The sequence below is a fragment of the Ranitomeya variabilis genome, chromosome 7 (genome assembly GCF_051348905.1).
Source record: "Ranitomeya variabilis isolate aRanVar5 chromosome 7, aRanVar5.hap1, whole genome shotgun sequence".
Taxonomy (NCBI): Eukaryota; Metazoa; Chordata; class Amphibia; order Anura; family Dendrobatidae; genus Ranitomeya; species Ranitomeya variabilis.
The window spans coordinates 246,506,983-246,524,199 of NC_135238.1; positions in this window are offsets into that span (position 1 = coordinate 246,506,983).

The window sequence follows — 17,217 nt, forward strand, 5'->3', positions numbered from 1 at the left end:
AACTCCTGCTGATAAATTGTCAGTGACTAGCCACCATCTAAGAGATGTCAGTGCTTCTGGACCCAAAGTAATCTGACTCTGCAAGGAGCCTTGCAAGATTCTGTCATTAACCAGTACCTCGGATTGTAAGGGTCTGGTGTGAAATTGGGCCCACCGGACAGCAGGAATGCACGAGGTTAGAGATCCTAACAGTGACATAGCATGTCTAAGTGTCATGGATGGATTATCAGTTGCTCTAGACACCTGTTGTTGGATGTGTAATAACTTGTCGGGCGGAAGACAACACTGTTGGGTCTCTGAATTTAACAACAGTCCTAAGAATCTCTGTATTTTCTGGGGCTGTAATCGGGATTTTTCATAATTCACAATCCACCCCAGATGCTCAAGTTTGGTTGTGGTTGTCTGTAGCTAAGAGAGGCAATGGTCTGCTGAATTCCCAACTATAAGGAAATCATCCAAATAGGGGACAATTAAGATGTCAGACTCTCGTAAGTGTGCCATGACTTCGGCCACTATCTTGGTAAACACCCTAGGAGCCGCTGATAAGCCAAAGGGAAGAGCTCTAAACTGGAAATGACGAATTTGTCCCCCCATTGACACAGCTACCCTCAGGAATCTCTGGAAGTCTTCATGTATTGGGACATGATAGTACGCGTCCTTTAGATCTACAACTACCATGAAGCAGTGTTTAAACAACATTTTTATTGCTGAACCAATTGATTCCATCTTGAACGATTCATTGGTCAGAAAATTATTAAGGCCTTTAAGATTTATGATCGTTCTAAATGATCCGTCTGGCTTCTTGATCAGAAAGAGAGGAGAGTAAAATCCTCTCCCTCTTTCTGATACTGGAATTTCAACCAAAACATTCTTGAAGCATAAGTTTGTGACCTCTGCTTCCAAGGCTGCTTGCTCAAGGGGGGAGGAACGTAAAGGGGTTAAATTAAATTTATCTCGAGGCCAGTGATCAAAGTCAAGTCTTAGACCTTTCGCTATGATGCCTCGGACCCATTTACTGTTTGTAATGTCAAACCAAGCTGATGAGAAAGCTGACAGTCTACCCCCCACGGGGACCGCTAGTCATTGGTCCGGTTTTTTCTGTTCTTTCGAGGAACGGCGAAACATATAGCCCGTACCTCTTCCGCGTCTGTCCTCCCATCTAAAACTCTCTCTAGAGGGTGAGGATCCGCGTTTTTTCCCGCGACCAAATCTCCTTTTAATGAAGGGTCTGCGGTAGGATGCTGAAGATGGATTGGGAAATTTCTTCTTATCATCCCCCGCTTTCTCCAGCAACTCATCCAGAGTTGGTCCAAAGAGATATTCTCCTTTACACGGAATGGCGCAGAGTTTAGTTCTGGATTGAATGTCGCCAGACCAGCACTTCAACCATAAAGCTCTACGAGCCGCGTTGGAGAGTCCTGCCGCTCTAGCCGCCATCCTGACTGAGTCCACAGATGCGTCTGACAGAAAGGCCGCAGCATTCTGCATTGTTGGTAAAGCCTTCAGAATGGAATCTCTGGAAGCGCCGTCCTTGAGCTGGGACTCTAACTGATCCAGCCAGACCATTAAAGACCTGGCTGTACATGTCGCGGCAACAGCTGGTCTTAGAGATCCTGCCGCCGTCTCCCAGGTTCCTTTAAGAAAAGCATCTGCCTTTCTGTCAAGGGGGTCTTTGAGGGTCCCCATATCCTCAAATGGCAATGAGGCCTTCTTCGACGCTTTTGCCACCGCCGCATCCAGCTTAGGGGCTTTATCCCATGTTTCCACAACCGGATCGTCGAAAGGGTACCTGCGTTTCAACGCTGGCGGTAAGGAACCCTTTTTCTCAGGTTTCTTCCATTCTCGGAGAATCAGGTCTTGGATTTTTTCGTTCACCGGGAAAGATCTATGTTTCTTACGATCCAATCCGCTGAACATCATATCCTGCTTTGAGGGCTGCGGTTTGGGCTCTTCTATCCCCATTGTGCCTCTAACAGACTTGACGACTTTGTCAATTCTATCCAGGGGTAGACAGAATCGTCCAGACTCCTCATCTGATGAAGAGGAGGAAGGACTTGAGTGATAGGCACCCTCTTCTCTTTCTTCCTCCGAAGAATTAGAGTCCAGAGGGGTCCTATGTTTGGAACCTCCCGCTTGGGACAGGGACCGTAAGGATTCCCTTACTTCCAAACGGATCATTTCTTTCAGGTTAGCCGCACTCACAGATTCTTCCGCCACCTAGGGGAGGACAATATAGGTGATAAATACTATCTGACCTAATGTCACTTCCACCCAACCACTCCTGTAGACCTCACCGTCTGTTGTATACAGGGGGCACATAATTTTTTGGGGCAAGAATCAGGTAAGGGGACCCCACAGAGGGCACATTCCTTATGCCTTGACTTGTCCGTGCTTTTCTTCCCCTAGAATGATAAAGTATAGGGGGCCTGCATCACAGAGTGAACTTTCACGTAGATCACTTACCCGTGCGCCAAAGTAAATACCGGAATACGAGGGGGTTCTTTCCTAGCCGAAGCTCTGGATCCTTTTGCGGACGAGCTTCTTCGACTGGACTGGTCGCTTCTGTCTTTGGGCTTCTGACGCACCTCATCCAGCTGCTGCTGCTGCTCACCACCACTCTCCATGATGATTTGCGACCAAAAGCAGGGCTCTGTAGTTGTCACCTGCTTAAATCCCCCTTGGATCCGGTCAGCAGATAGGTCAGACGCTGCCCCATTGGCTCAGGATACCGCAGGGAGGCAGGAACCATGTGGGAGAAAACCGGCATCAGGATGCTATGGGCGCCGCCATCTTGGATCGACTGCGCATGCGCAGACACCCGGCGACCCGGAAGCGGCTGCTAACTCCGCCCCCTCACGTCACTGCACCCGGAAACGCTGAGAGCGGTGCAGGACGCCGGGAACGGACCGCAGCGCTCCGGGAGTTCACCCAGACAGCCCTGACGCCGGCACCCCACATTCACCGCACCGCTGCACCACCAATGGATATACTTACCGGCGCCGACGCTGATGGAGGCAGGAAATCCTCCGGACTCCGTTCCCTGCTGCGAACGCCACCGCGTGCAGTCCAGCCAGGACCACCGTGGCGTCTCCAGGGTTCTCCGCACCGGCCGAGGTAGGAGACCCCCCCGCTACCAGATTCGGTCTGGCCGGCCTGGGCTCCTTTTCTTAATCTGTAGGCACCCGTCCCTTTAGGAACAGGAAACCAACTGATGCAGGGGAGAGGTGCCGCCCTTTTGTATCTGTAGGTTTCCTGTTCCTAATGGGCGGATCCCCTCTCTCGTCGTGCTGTCATGGGAGTCCGAGTAAATAGGTTGTTTTTTAGTAGCCTTCCCACTTTTAAAGGAGCTAAACGCATTCTCAACTTCCGATTTAATTACGGACCGTAACTCGGAAGCAAAGTTTGGGGGTCTCCTCACAGAGGACTCGTTCTATACAAGACCCACATAGCTTTTTGTCCCATGTCTGTGACAAAGCTGTTTCACATAGGGGGCAGGTTCTATGCTTCATCTTCCCCGTTCTCTTCCCTGCCTAGGATAGATAGAGAAGGGGAACCCTAGTTACAAAAGGTGAACTTACACGAAGATCACTCACCACTCTGACGCAGCCACAGGTACCAGTTCTGGAGGAGGGGTCGTCTGAGAAGCATCCGTGGGAGGCAGCTGATTTACCACACTGGAGCTTTTACTGCGCTGAGTGGAACGGCTATCAGACCGAGAGCTTCGATTGCCTGCCGAAATCCGTTTTTCCTGAATGTCCAATTTCTGCCGACGGCGCTGTTGTTGCTGCTGCTGCGGCGGTGGTGGCAGCGGCGGATGGAGCTGCTGGTCACTGTCCTCCATGGTATTACCGTGGAACAGCCTGCAGCCAGGAGCCTCCGTCGCCATCTCCATATAAGCGCTATTAATCCCCTTCACCTGTGGCTGCCGAAAGAGGAAGAGTCCATTTTTTTTTTTTTTCCCCTCTTACTGCGCATGCCTGCAGCCAGCAACCCGGAAATGGAGTATTCCGGTTCCGGGGCAGCGCCATCTTGGTGCAGTCACTCACAGCGTCGCCCCTGAACCGGAAGTTCCACTACTACTTCCGGTGCGGCGCCATCTTGGATTTCGGCGTTTCTCACAGCAGCATGAAGCCCCAAGCTCCCATCAGAGCGGCGGCTGCGCTTCCCCCCGCACACACTACCGGACCCCTCAGTCGGAGCTGTGGCGGCTTCGGATACCGGACCAGCCGTGGCAGGGGCGTCCCCGCCGCCAGAAGTCGGACTGGCCGGCCCCGGTCCTCATCGGTCGGTTCTTCACGCAGGTACCGTCCAAGGAGGTTCCCCGTCAGGGACAGGAAACCAAACTGATGCAGGGGAGAGGTACCGCCCTTTTATCCTGTAGGTTTCCTGTCCCTGAAGGGCGGATCCCCTCTCTCTGGTAGTGCTGTCATGGGCGACTGAGAAAATGATCTTTTCGCAACAATTTTTTTATTTTCCCAAAGGTAAAAGGAGAAACTGGACCACGAACGTTGTCCAATTTGTCCTGAGTACGCTGATACCTGATATGTGGGGGTAAACCACTGTTTGGGCGCACGGCAGGGCTCGGAAGGGAAGGAGCGCCATTTGACTTTTTGAATGAAAAATTGGCTCCAATCTTTAGCGGACACCATGTCGCGTTTGGAGAGCCCCCGTGTGCCTAAACATTGGAGCTCCCCCACAAGTGACCCCATTTTGGAAACTAGACCCCCCAAGGAACTTCTCTAGAAGCATAGTGAGCACTTTAAACCCCCAGGTGCTTCACAAATTAATCCGTAAAGATGAAAAAGTACTTTTGTTCCGCAAAAAAATTATTTTAGCCTCAATTTTTTCATTTTCACATGGGCAACAGGATAAAATGGATCCTAAAATTTGTTGAACAATTTCTCCTGAGTACACCGATACCTCACATGTGGGGGTAAACCACTGTTTGGGCACATAGTAAGGCTCGGAAGGGAAGGAGCGCCATTTGACTTTTTGAATGAAAAATTATCTCCATCGCTAGCGGACACCATGTCAGGTTTGAAGAGCCCCTGTGTGCCTAAACATTGGAGCTCCCACACAAGTGACCCCATTTTGGAAACTAGACCCCCCCAAGGAACTTATCTAGATGCATAGTGAGCACTTAAAACCCCCAGGTGCTTCACAGAAGTTTATAACGCAGAGCCATGAATTTTAGCCCGGAATTTTTTATTTTCCCAAGGGTAATAGGAGAAATTAGACCCCAAATGTTGTTGTCCAGTTTGTCCTGAGTACAATGATACCCCATATGTGGGGGTAAACCACTGTTTGGGCGCACGGCAGGGCTCGGAAGGGAAGGCACGCCATTTGGCTTTTTGAATGGAAAATTAGCTTCAATCATTAGCGGACACCATGTCGCGTTTGGAGAGCCCCTATGTGCCTAAACATTGGAGCTCCCGCACAAGTGACCCCATTTTGGAAACTAGACCTCCCAAGGAACTAATCTAGATGAGTGGTGAGCACTTTGAACCCCCAAGTGCTTCACAGAAGTTTATAACGCAGAGCCGTGAAAATAATAAATGTGTTTTCTTTCCTCAAAAATATTTTTTAAGCCCAGAATTTTTTAATTTTCCCAAGGGTAACAGGAGAAATTTGACCCCAAAAGCTGTTGTCCAGTTTCTCCTGAGTACGCTGATACCCCATATGTGGGGGTAAACCACTGTTTGGGCGCACGTCAGGGCTTGGAAGGGAAGTAGTGACATTTGAAATGCAGACTTTGATGGAATGGTCTGCGGGCGTCACGTTGCATTTGCAGAGCCCCTGATGTGCCTAAACAGTAGAAACACCCCACAAGTGACCCCATTTTGGAAACTAGACCCCCCAAAGAACTTATCTAGATGTGTGGTGAGCACGTTCAACCCCCAAGTGCTTCACATAAGTTTACAACGCAGAGCCGTGAAAATAAAAAATAATTGTTCTTTCCTCAAAAATTATGTTTTAGCAAGTAATTTTTTATTTTCGCAAGGGTAACAGGAGAAATTGGACCCCAATAGTTGTTGCCCAGTTTGTCCTGAGTACGCTGGTACCCCATATGTGGGGGTAAACCACTGTTTGGGCGCACGTCGGGGCTTGGAAGGGAGGGAGCACCATTTGACTTTTTGAACGCAAGATTGGCTGGAATCAATGGTGGCGCCATGTTGCGTTTGGAGACCCCTGATGTGCCTAAACAGTGGAAACCCCTCAATTCTAACTTCAACACTAACCCCAACACACCCCTAACCCTAATCCCAACTGTAGCCATAACCCTAATCACAACCCTAACCCCAACACACCCCTAACCACAACCCTAACCCCAACACACCCGTAACCCTAATCCCAACCCTAACCACAACTGTAACCCTAACACACCCCTAACCCTATCCTTAACCCTAACCACAAGCCTAATATTAACCCTATTTCCAACCCTAGCCCTAATTCCAACCCTAAGGCTATGTGCCCACTTTGCGGATTCGTGTGAGATTTTTCCGCACCATTTTTGAAAAATCCGCAGGTAAAAGGCACTGTGTTTTACCTGCGGATTTACAGCGGATTTCCAGTGTTTTTTTGTGCGGATTTCACCTGCGGATTCCTATTGAGGAACAGGTGTAAAACGCTGCGGAATCCGCACAAAATTGACATGCTGCGGAAAATACAACACAGCGTTTCCGCACGGTATTTTCCGCACCATGGGCACAGCGGATTTGGTTTTTCATAGGTGTACATGGTACTGTAAACCTGATGGAAAACTGCTACGAATTCGCAGCGGCCAATCCGTTGCGGATCCGCGGCCAATCCGCTGCGGATTCGCAGCCAAATCCGCACTGTGTGCACATGCCCTACCCCTAACCCTAACCCTAGTTGTAACCCTAGAAGAAAAAGAAAAAAAAAATATTTTATTTATTTTTATTTTTATTATTGTCCCTACCTATGGGGGGTCATTTACTATTTTTTTTATTTTGATCACTGTGATAGGCTATATCGCAGTGATCAAAATATATCTGAAACTAATCTGCCGGCCGGCAGATTCGGCGGGCGCACTGCGCATGCGCCCGCCATTTTGGAAGATGGCGGCGCCCATGGAGAAGACGAACGGACACCGGGAGGCCCGGTGAGTATGAAGGGGGGTGATCGGATCCCGGGGGGGGGGGGGAAGGACAGGACGACAAGGGGCAGCGGACAGGACGACTTAGGGGGGCGGACCGCATAATGGAGGACTGGGGAGGAAATCGGTGGGTGTGGGGGGGGTACAGATTAGGTTTTCCAGCCATGGCCGATGATATTGCAGCATCGGCCATGGCTGGATTGTAATATTTCACCGTTTTTTTGGGTGAAATATTACAAATCGCTCTGATTGGCTGTTGAAAGTGAAACTGCCAATCAGAGCGATCGTAGCCAAGAGGGGGGGGAAGGGGTTAACATTGAGAGATAGAATATTAAAAATAAAATCCAGAAAATCACATTGTATAAATTATATACATTTATTTGCATTTTGCAGTGAGAAATAAGTATTTGATCCCCTACCAACCGTTAAGAGCTCTGGCTCCTACAGACCAGTTAGACGCTCCTAATCAACTCGTTACCTGCATTAAAGGGAACCTGTCAGCAGACTTTGCAGCTATGAGCTGTGGCCTCCCCCTTTCAGGGCTGATATACGGCATTCTATAATGAGGTATATCTGCCCCACGTCCGACCTGGAAGTGAAGAAAAATAAGCTATATTATACGCACCCGGGGGAACGGTCCGGTGCGGAGCCTTCCATGACAGCATAGGAGGTTGTCTCCGTTCCCTAATGGGGGACAGGAAGCACAAGAGGTTAAAAACCCCTCCAACCGCCCATTAGCCAGTGACTTACAACTAACACCATAGCACCGGTTACCTTTAGATTCTCAAAAATTAATCCAAGAATGTCGGGAGGGAATTAGTGCTGTCGTGGAAGGCTCCTAGAAACCGAGTTACCGGTAGGTCTAATTCTAATTTCTCTAGTAGCCTTCCACGATAGCATAGGAGGAATACCAACCAATTCTGCATTGGGAGGGGAGGAACCACGGCCTGGAGAACTTTCTGGCCAAAGACTAGATCCCAATTGGACCAGAGGTCCAATCTGTAATGTTTGGTAAAGGTATGTAAAGAAGACCAAGTTGCAGCCCTGAAGATCTGTTCAGTAGATGCGCCAGCCCTTTCTGCCCAGGAGACGGAGGTGGATCTGATGGAGTGAGCTTTTAAACCTGCAGGTGCAGTCAAGCCCAGAAGGGCTAAGTATGTTTCAGCTACAGCCCTTTTTATCCAGTTGGAAATTGTACTTTTTGCTACTTTCTTGCCTTTATTTCAACCGAACAAATGTACAGAGATTGTCAGATCTGAAAGATTTGGACTGCTCCAAGTAGTGGAGGACTATGCATCGGACGTCCAAAGTGTGGTACTTTTCTTCCTTTGGATTCGTCGGGTTTTGGCAGAAGGACGGTAGGACTACGTCCTGTGAAAGAAGAAAGTCCGACATCACCTTTGGAAGAAAGGACGGGTCCAGGCGGAATATAATGGAGTCATCTGTGATGTTTAGGTAAGGCTCCCTGACCGATAGAGCCTGCAATTCCCCTACTCGCCTTGCTGTAGATATGGCAACCAAGAACACTGTTTTATACGATAGGAGCTGAGGGGTGCAAGAGGACAGGGGTTCAAATGGAGGGCCCGCGAGTCCTCTAAGGACCAAGTTTAAGTCCAAGGATGGGACAATAATCTGTCTTTTGGGATGAAGTCTAAGTGCTGAAACATGACCCTTTTTATTCACCGATGACTGGCTAGATCTTGGTCAAAGACAGCGCTTAGAGCAGATACCTGGACCTTTAGTGTGCTTGGTTTGAGCCCCAATTCCAACCCTTTTTGCAAAAAGTCCAATATTCGAGATATATCTGGGTGGAAAGGGTCAGGTGCATTAGGGTGACACCATGAGAATTTCTTCCAAATTTTGCTATATATAGCATTGGTAACAGGTTTTCTGGATTTTTGCAAGGTGGAGATCACGGATTCTGAGAGCCCCCAAGCTTGTAGTACCTGGGCTTCAGCAGCCAGGTTCAGCCTTTGGGCATTTGGGTGATGAAGGGGGACCCTGCAGAAGGTCGTCCGATGGTGGAAAGAAAACCAGTCCATCCTGTGGTAAGAAAACCATTTTATCCGCCTGAAGCTCTATCATGAGATGGTACCAGCTTTTTTTTTAGCAATACTGAGGCAACAAGGATAGTTGTAACCTTGTCGTCTCAAATTTTTTCAAAGGGTTTTTGCCATCAATGGTATTGGGGGAAAGCATATGCCAGCCAAAACTTCCATGTGTGGGCAAAGGCGTCCCTGGGATTCAGGGAGAAGTAGGCTTCTACCTGCGCATTCTGGCTTGAGGCCAGTAGGTCCACCTCTGGTAGGCCCCATTTGTCTGTCAACATGTTGAAGGCGCCCTTTAACAGGCTACATTCTCCTGGCTGGATGTTCTGTCAGCTTAGAAGGTCTGCCTGTGTGTTTACGGACCCCTTTAGGTGTACCGCCGTCAAGGAGAGATGTTTCCCGGCCCAGCAGAAAATTGTTTGAGATCCCTCTCAGACCATTTAATTTTGGGCTCCCTTGGTGCTTGAGATGAGCTACCGTAGTCATATGGTCTGAGTAAACTCTGACATGGTGACCTGAGACCAGATTGTTTGCTGCCAAAAGAGCCTTCTCCACTGCCCTTAAAGGGAACCTGTCACCCCCAAAATCGAAGGTGAGCTAAGCCCACCGGCATCAGGGGCTTATCTACAGTATTCTGTAATGGTGTAGATAAGCCCCCGATGTATCCTGAAAGATGAGAAAAAGAGGTTAGATTATACTCACCCATGGGCGGTCCCGGCTCTGTTCTGGTCCGATGGGCGTCGCGGTCCGCTCCGGGGCCTCCCATCTTCTTACGATGACATCCTCTTCTTGTCTTCACGCTGCGGCTCCGGCGTACTTTGTCTGCCCTGTTGAGGGCAGAGCAAAGTACTGCAGTGCGCAGGCGCCGGGGAAAGGTCAGAGAGGCCCGACGCCTGCGACTTTGAGGGCAGACAAAGTACACCTGTGCCAGAGCGTTTAGACAAGAGGACGTCATCGTAAGGTGACGGGAGGCCTCGGAGTGGACCGCGACGCCAATCGGACCAGAACAGAACCGGGACCACTCCTGGGTGAGTATAATCTAACCTCTTTTTCTCATCTTTCAGGATACATCGGGGGCTTATCTACAGCATTACAGAATGCTGTAGATAAGCCCCTGATGCCGGTGGGCTTAGCTCACCTTTGATTTTGGGGGTGACAGGTTCCCTTTAACTCTCTGAAGTTGGAAGATTTGGTGCTCTCCTTCACTGCTGGAGTTGGGATTTTTTTAGGTTGGGAAACCAACCCAGATGTTGCCGAATGTCCAGAGTTCTGTACATCTGTTTGAGGATCTCGGAGGAAGGACCAATAATTAGCAGGTCGTCCAGATAGGGAACAATAGCGATACCCTGTCTTCGTATGTGATACCGCTTCCGCCATGACTCTGGAGAAGATCCTTGGGGCCAAGGAGATCCCGAAGGGAAGCACATTGTATTGAAAATGCAATACCCTCTGATTTAGGTGAACTGCAAACCTCAGGTACTTCCTGTGTTGAGGGTGTATAGGAATATGGAAGTAGGCGTCTGAGATCTATAGTCGCCATAAAGGAGTCTGGGCCTATCAATGGGATGGCTGATTTTATGGACTCCATCTTGAATTTGCGGTAAGCGATGTAGTTATTGAGGGACTTTAGATTTATTATAATCCGGGCCTGACCTGAAGGCTTCTTTACCATGAATATATGGGAATAATGACCTCTTCCCTGATCGCTCACTGGAACTGGGGATATTGCCTTTGAGGCCACTAGCTCCTGCAGCCCTGCTAATATTAAGGTTTGAACTTCCCGAGATGGAGCAGGAGTGACTCGAGGCCTTGAATTCTATTAGGAGTCCCTCCTGAATGACATTTAGGACCCAGTGGCTGTTGGAAATAGACTGCCAACTGTGGAAGAATTTCGAGGAACTCCCCCCACCGGATCAGAGTCATTGTTTTTCTTGCTGTGGCTGCTGGGGAACAAGGATATTCTTGGCTTTCCCTTTGGCATAGCTCCATCTCTCAGTTTTCCCTTTCCCCCTGGCTTGGGAGGGTTGAGACTGTGGGGGCCGAAAAAAAAATGTTTCCTGGGTGGTCTCTGCTCAGGAAGGGCTCTTTTCCTATCCGTGGCCTTCTCCAGGATTTCGTCCAGAGCGGGACGAACACATACTCAACCTTAAAGGGAATGGAGCACAGCTTTATTTTTGAGGTTATGCCTCCACTTCACATTTTGAGCCAGAGTGCCCTTCTGGCTGAGTTAGTCTGGACCAGAGATCTAGCAGCAACACAGATCGACTCCATAGAGGCATCCGCTAGGAACCAAGTAACTTTTTGGAGAATGGGCAGAGAGTAATACCTCGCCTCTCGGAGTTCCTTGAGAGATGTGGTTCTCCAATTCTTCCAGCCAACGAAAAAGCAATCTGGCTACGCAGGTGGATGCAATATTAGATCTGAGAGCAGAGGAGGAGGTTTCCCAGGATTTCCTAAGAAGACTCAATCTTTCTATCCATGGGATCCTTTGAGAGGAGTCCTCAAAAAGCAGGGCTGTCTTTTTTGCCACTCTCGCCACCTGAACATCCACCTTAGGAATACCCCATCTTCATCAAGAGGAAACCTGTGTTTGAAGTCTGAGGGGGTGGTCAGACGCTTTTCTGGAAGCTCCCATTCTTGGGTAATCATATCCACGATACTTTTATGTACAGGAAAGCCAATTTGTTTATCAGTATGTAACACGAAAAGTTCATCCTGCCTTGACTGAGCGACGGGTTCCTCTTGCAACCCCATAGTGCTTCGCACTGCACCCACCAATTCTTCAATATGCTCTGAAGAAAAAAGATATCTCCTGACCTCAGGGTTTTTATGGGGCAGAGAGTCTTCCCATCCAACTAAGGATGACTCATAGGAGACATCCGCTTCGGAGTCAGAATGCTCCACCTAAAACTTCCTTTTCTTGTGGAGAGACGGGCCAGGTGAGGATGGTGGTGGGGGAGGGGTAAGTGTGGCTAGTGAGGTTTGGACCTCTTGCTTAACTAGCGTACGTATCTCAATTAACGAAGGGTGCTCCGCTCTGACCCCTTGTCTGTACAGGACTGGCATCGTTTTTTTCTCACATTTTAGGGGTAACTTCAGGTTAAAGATAGCGCATTTGCATCTACTGGAGGTTTTATGGGTAAACTTGTCTCCCTGAAATAGAGGGAGAGAAGAATAAGTTGGGGAGCTTAAAACCCATAACCTCAGAAAAAGGACCCATCCCAAGCCCCACACTTACTGGGGCTTGGGGAGCGCTGGGCTCTGCAGACGCAGGGCAGGGCATACTCTCCATGCTATGGGATCAGTCTTACCTGGGAGATGTCTTCTGGCAGCCTTATATGTGTATAAGGCTGCCCCAGCGTTGGCAAATTGCCTCCCCCTCTGAAGTCCAAAGCAGGCGTCATCTTCAGCGTGCTTTACACACCGTTCGGAACTCTCAGATCGGAAAACTGCATGCGTTCCAGCTGGAAAGCAAGACTCGTAAGTGAAGCGCCAGGACGACGCGACTTCCGTGTCACCGAACAGCACGCGCAAGATGTGGAGACGCTTGAGAGCTCAGGGAGGCCTCCGGGAATGGGGATCACGGGCCCGCTTTACCCCCGCAAGGGGACGCAGGTGGGCCAGGAAACGGTCCAAGAATCCGCAGAGAAGAAAGGAGCAGAAGGGCAGAGGAAGGCGTGGCCCCCGACCACCACTGCCCAGCAAACAAGTATTTGACAGGTACAACTGCCGAAGCCGGCCACGCAGCGTACCAAGAACCTCTCCATGCCACATGGGGGACAGGAAAGACACTGGATGGCTAATGGGAGGGGTTTTTAACCTCTTGTGCTTCCTGTCCTCATTAGGGAATGGAGACAACCTCCTATGTTGTCATGCAAGGCTACTAGAGAAAAATGAGCTCTTTAGCATTAATTCAACTCGCCGTGTTTGGAGGAAGAAAACTGCTGCCTATGAACCAAAGAATACCGTTTCCACTGTCAAGCATGCAGGTGGAAACATTATGTTTTGGGGATGTTTCTCTGCTAAGGGCACAGGAATACTTCACTACATCAATGGGAGAATGGATGGAGCCATGTACTGTAAAATCCTGAGTGACCACCTCCTTCCCTCCACCAGGAAATTAAAAATGGGTCATGGCTGGGTCTTCCAGCAAGATAATGACCCAAATTGTACAGTCAAGGCAACAAAGGAGTGGCTCAAAAAGAAGCCCATACAGGTGGTGGAGTGGCCTAGCCAGTTTCCAGACCTTAATCCCATAGAAAACTTATGGAGGGAGTTGAATCTCCGAGTTACCAAGCGACAGCCTCAAAATCTTAATGATTTAGAGATGATCTGCAAAGAAGAGTGGAGCAAAATTCCTCCTGACATGTGCGCAAACCTCGTCATCTACTACAAAAAACGTCTGACTGCTGTGCTTGCCAACAAGGGTTTTACCACCAAGTATTAAGTCTTGCTTGCCAGAGGGATCAAATACTTATTTCTCACTGCAAAATGTAAATACATTCAGTTTCCCTTCTTAAGACAACGCTCTGACATATGTAAAGGTTGAGTGGAGGTTTTTCATTTAGCGCGGGTATTCTATCATTTATTTTTCTTTATAGACCACGATACAAAATAAAGGGTGGTTTTGTATCATTACCTGCTGCGATTGTTAGTTAGTAGCGCTACTGGTCCCTTAAGATTACATTTATATAATTTATACAATGTGATTTTCTGGATTTTATTTTTGATATTCTACCTCTCAATGTTAAAATTAACCTACCCTTAAAATTATAGACTGTTCATGTCTGTCAGTGGGCAAACTTACAAAATCAGCAAGGGATCAAATAATGATTTCCTTCACTGTAAAAGCAAGAAGAGAGGAGAGGAAAGGAAATAACGGGAGTGTCATGATAATATAAAATATGCCATATTCTGAGTATACTTCTAGAAGGTTCCATGGCTTTACAGACCCGCTGTGGGCTTTTTGAACCCCCCCAGCTCTTTCTCACTACACACTCTGTGCAACGTGTTACCATTGTGCTAGCAGCCCCCCCCCAGCAGACCCTAAGCTCTCCTTCTCACTCTGCCTGTGTGTGTAATCCTATACTCCTTCCCCCCCCTCAAGAATGCATGAGTGAGCAGAACCCAGTTCTTTGTCTGCAGTCATGTGCTCCATGTGTGTACGAGAAAGTTCTTTAAGATGAAATAACTCGACCCCAAGTAGCGATATAGATGTGAAAATTACATGTTTGGGATGTGTGATGATAGCGCTACACACCAGTGCGGTTTCTATTTTCCCGTACCAGCAGATTCTGAGAAACGGACTGCTACTTAACCGGCTCAGATACTTCATGTTTAGGCTCAAATTAACGCCCAGCTCATGCCCATAAGAATGGTAGTTCCGTGGTCGCAATACGGGGTGCCAACCCCGAGCTACGATGGTTAGTTTTCAGTACGCTTCAGTCCCTCTGAGAAAAGAGGAGTGCATTTCATAACTCAGCCCACTCAGTGATGTCACAACCAGAGGGTATATCTTAAACCTGCTGAGTTATGAGTAGGTCTTTGCACAGTTTCTGTTAGCTGGATTCCTGGGCAATCTGCTCTGATGCATTGGGACATATGCTACCCCTTCCCCCAGCCGCATGGCCAGCCATGACATAAGACAAATGTAAGTTTATTTTCAACTTTAATCCCCTCTATTTTGCAATCGTTCTGTAGATACTATAATTGTCTCATCTTGTAATATTTTTTTTATATACTTTTTGTAAACTCTGCCTAATCTTTTTGGAGTAAAAGTTATAATATTTACTAGCTTCCTTTGCCTTGCTCTAAAAAGTAACTCCAACGTCCTCTCAAGTAAATTACGCTACTAATTGGGTTGGCTCCTGACCTGCTATTAGTCATAGGAATAGGAGCTAGTGGCAGATCGTACTGAGCTTGTTGTGCAATGCTGGCAGTGACAGAACGGGGTTTTTATAGTGTATTGCTCGGCTGCGGCTGAGAATAATTATATCACCCTCACGGCAGCTTGCCCAGTAACCAGTACACAACCAGGCAGCCTTTCTGGTGGCTAATTATCCTAGATGCAGTTCCCTGACTGACCCTGAGGGTAAGGGGGCGCCAGAGAGCTAACAGTTCCAAACCGGAACTGGGAAGTGGGATATAGATAAATCCCCTTCAGAAAGAACCAGGGGCAACCAAATAACCCTGGTTCGTGACAAATTGGTGCAGCCGAGCAGTGGGATATAAATAAAGAAACAGGAAGAGATACAGAGCAAAAGGAAAAAATGCAAGATAAGAGAGCCAACGGAAAGAAGTAAAGAATGAGCAAGTGAAAATTACAAAGCAAGAGAAAGGAGAGAAAGAAACAAGGAAAGAACAAAACCAGAGGATAAAACAGGATGCGACTACAGGAAAGAAAGCGAGACAGAGGAGCAGAGACAGAAGAAATGCAGGGAAAGATGACAAGAAAGAGAGCAAAGATAAGAGAGATTGAGGCAAGCGAGGGAAAAAGAGAAGTGATGGGGAAGATGCGGACCAAAGGATAGAGAGTGTAAGTAATAGAAAACAGTGCGGAGGAGAGGAAATGAGAGGAGAGATGAGAAGAGAATAAGGGAAGAGAGACAACAGGGAAGAAAAGGAAGAGAGGGAAAATAAATAGAGGAAAAGGGACAATGAAAAAAAAAAAAAAAAAACCAGACATGCAAGAGGAAGAGGGGGAGAGAGCAATTAAGATGAAAAGAGAGCAGTCAAGTAAGAGGATGAAAGACTGTATGCGATGCAGAGGTACAAGGCAAGAGAATGGATGAAGGACAGGGAGCAAGCAAAAACAACAACAACAAATAAAGAAATACTCAAGCTATTTACCGGTAGTGGTGTTTTTCAGGAGCCCATGACCGCACCAACAAGAGGGGGGATCCGCCCTTCAGGGACAGGAAACCTACAGACAAAAGGGCGGTACCTCTCTCCCACATCAGTTGGATTACGTAACATGAGAGGACCTCCTTGGTTAGTAACACAAATAACATATACTTCACCCATGTGAGTAAACATAAAACTCCAGAGAAACAAGAGGTGTTAACCCATATAAGGGAGGGAATATAAGGGTGCTGTCATTGGCTCCTGAAAAACACTGCTACCGGTAAGTAGCTTGAGTACTATATTCAGTCGCCAAGACGGCACCAACGAGAGATTTACAGAGAAGAGTCTTAGGGAGAGACTACTGCCTCCAGCACTCTTCTTCCAAACGTGAGATCAGGGGAACCACCCAGATCTAGTCTATAATGCTTAAAGAAAGTAGACGGAGATGGCCATGTGGCCGCCTTACATATGACCTCAATCGACACCTCCGACCTCTCCGCCCAGGATGTTGCCATGGCTCGAGTGGAGTGAGCTCTTATACCTTCCAGAATTTCCATGCCACCTGCTGAATAAGCCAAAGAAATCCCTTCCCTAATCCATCTGCCTAAGGTGTTTTTGGACACTAAGTCCTTTCCTAACTCCCTGAAAGGATACAAATAAGGAATTAGCTTTCTTCCAAGAGTCTGTAACAGAAATATACCCGAGTAGACATCTTTTTACATCTAAAGAATGAAGTTTGAGTTCCTTTTGATTAGAGTGATTAGGACAAAACGAGGGGAAAATTATCTCCTGTACCTGTAGTCTGTGGAACTTGGACGCTACTTTTGGAAGGTAAAGAGGATCAGTTTTTAGCACCACTCTATCGTCTGTAAACTGAATGCATGGAGGCTGTCTAGAGAGGGCCTGCAGATCACTAACCCTCCTTGCAGATGTGAAGGCAACTAAAAGGGCTGTTTTAAAACAGGGCTTTTATCAGAGCAGATTCAATAGGTTCAAAGGGGGCTTCAGTTAAAGCTGTAAGTACCAGGATTAAGTCCCACGGAGCTAGTTTTTGTCTAACAATGGGTTTCGACCTAGCCGCTGCCTTGATGAATCTAGCAACCCAGTAATTGCTAGCTAAATTACGATTGTATAGTGCTCCTAGTGCTGACACTTGAACTCTTATGAGTGCTTGTAGCTAGACCCGTCTCCAAACCCCTCTGCAGGAAT